Source organism: Schistocerca cancellata, unplaced genomic scaffold (assembly GCF_023864275.1).
Source record: "Schistocerca cancellata isolate TAMUIC-IGC-003103 unplaced genomic scaffold, iqSchCanc2.1 HiC_scaffold_907, whole genome shotgun sequence".
Taxonomy (NCBI): Eukaryota; Metazoa; Arthropoda; class Insecta; order Orthoptera; family Acrididae; genus Schistocerca; species Schistocerca cancellata.
Window position 1 is genome coordinate 20,001 of NW_026046916.1, and position 2,500 is coordinate 22,500.

The 2,500-nt window shown below is 54.3% G+C and overlaps 1 pseudogene; it reads left to right on the forward strand.

Annotated features, from left to right (window-relative positions):
- LOC126149079 (large subunit ribosomal RNA) overlaps positions 1-2,500 on the forward strand; it is a 6,311-nt pseudogene that overhangs the window by 1,663 nt on the left and 2,148 nt on the right.

The window sequence follows — 2,500 nt, forward strand, 5'->3', positions numbered from 1 at the left end:
CGTGCCTATACTCGGCCGTCAGTCTGGCAGTCATGGCCGGTCCTTGCGGCCGGCCGCGAAGCCCTGACGAGTAGGAGGGTCGCGGCGGTGGGCGCAGAAGGGTCTGGGCGTGAGCCTGCCTGGAGCCGCCGTCGGTGCAGATCTTGGTGGTAGTAGCAAATACTCCAGCGAGGCCCTGGAGGGCTGACGCGGAGAAGGGTTTCGTGTGAACAGCCGTTGCACACGAGTCAGTCGATCCTAAGCCCTAGGAGAAATCCGATGTTGATGGGGGCCGTCATAGCATGATGCACTTTGTGCTGGCCCCCGTTGGGCGAAAGGGAATCCGGTTCCTATTCCGGAACCCGGCAGCGGAACCGATACAAGTCGGGCCCCTCTTTTAGAGATGCTCGTCGGGGTAACCCAAAAGGACCCGGAGACGCCGTCGGGAGATCGGGGAAGAGTTTTCTTTTCTGCATGAGCGTTCGAGTTCCCTGGAATCCTCTAGCAGGGAGATAGGGTTTGGAACGCGAAGAGCACCGCAGTTGCGGCGGTGTCCCGATCTTCCCCTCGGACCTTGAAAATCCGGGAGAGGGCCACGTGGAGGTGTCGCGCCGGTTCGTACCCATATCCGCAGCAGGTCTCCAAGGTGAAGAGCCTCTAGTCGATAGAATAATGTAGGTAAGGGAAGTCGGCAAATTGGATCCGTAACTTCGGGATAAGGATTGGCTCTGAGGATCGGGGCGTGTCGGGCTTGGTCGGGAAGTGGGTCAGCGCTAACGTGCCGGGCCTGGGCGAGGTGAGTGCCGTAGGGGTGCCGGTAAGTGCGGGCGTTTAGCGCGGGCGTGGTCTGCTCTCGCCGTTGGTTGGCCTCGTGCTGGCCGGCGGTGCAGGATGCGCGCGCCTGCGCGGCGTTCGTGCCCCGGTGCTTCAACCTGCGCGCAGGATCCGAGCTCGGTCCCGTGCCTTGGCCTCCCACGGATCTTCCTTGCTGCGAGGCCGCGTCCGCCTTAGCGTGCTCCTCCGGGGGCGCGCGGGTGCGCGGATTCTCTTCGGCCGCCATTCAACGATCAACTCAGAACTGGCACGGACTGGGGGAATCCGACTGTCTAATTAAAACAAAGCATTGCGATGGCCCTAGCGGGTGTTGACGCAATGTGATTTCTGCCCAGTGCTCTGAATGTCAACGTGAAGAAATTCAAGCAAGCGCGGGTAAACGGCGGGAGTAACTATGACTCTCTTAAGGTAGCCAAATGCCTCGTCATCTAATTAGTGACGCGCATGAATGGATTAACGAGATTCCCGCTGTCCCTATCTATCAGGCAAGTGTTGGGTAGTGTGGATTGTGAGGAGAAGTATGTGGTAGTAATATTTGTTGATATAGCAGGGGCCTTCGATAACTTATGGTGGCCTAGTGTTATGAGGCGTCTGAGAGCAATCCAGTGCCCGCGTAATTTGTATGAATTAATGGCAGATTACTTTAAAAACCGGAAGGTTATGGTCCAAAATAGGGCTGGCCGTGTTGAAAAATTGGTCACAAAGGGCTGTCCACAAGGCTCTATTTGCGGTCCTTTCCTGTGGAATCTCGTCTTTGATGAGATTGTGATTGAAAAAGAAGACGAGCAATGGACAAAAGTGGCTTATGCGGATGACCTTGCAATCATCATTAAGGGTCAGAGCAGGAAACAGATAGAGGACAGAGCAAAAATCGCGCTAGGTGAGGTAAGCAGATGGACCACCGAAAACAAGCTAGGGATATCCAAACAAAAGACGGTTGCCATGACCATCAAGGGCAGATTTGACAGTCACAGACCACCAACAATTCCATTCGAGGGAGGAAATATCAAGTTCGTTGCAGAGTTCACATATCTCGGTGTAACTCTGGATGAAAGACTCTGGTTCACACCTCACATGAGGAACATCCAGAATAGATTAAGTGATGTCTCAGGTTCCCTCTTGCGGATAACTAGGACAGAGTGGGGTCTGCAGAAAAAGTCTTTAAGGGTAATCTATCAGGGCTTGTGCCTCTCTGTTTGCAGATATGGTGCTGCTGCATGGGCAGATCGGACCAAGCACCGATATGTCCAACGAATAATTGAGGCCATTCAAAGGCCATTTCTGTTACAGATGACCAGAGCTTGCAGGACTGTATCGACGGAGGCCTTGCAAGTCCTAACAGGATGCATGCCACTCGACCTGGAGATAGTGAAGGCAGCCTTGCTGTACTACACTCGACATGGTGTTGCTGGCTCGGTCGCAGGGTTCCAGGTGCCAAGACCCACTGCTGGGCAAAGCTCTAGACGTGATACCAGCAGAAAAATAGATATCATGTTGCAGGAGGAGTGGCAGAATAGATGGAACCAGTCAGAGAAGGGCAGAGAAACCTATGGCTGGATACCAGACGTGGGAATGTGGCAGGCAAGTTGGCGGAGGGCGACGATTCCACCATACTCTCTAACGTGCCTGCTGACTGACCACGGCCTGAAAAAAAAAATTTGCGACCTGGGCATTGAAGATGACGCAA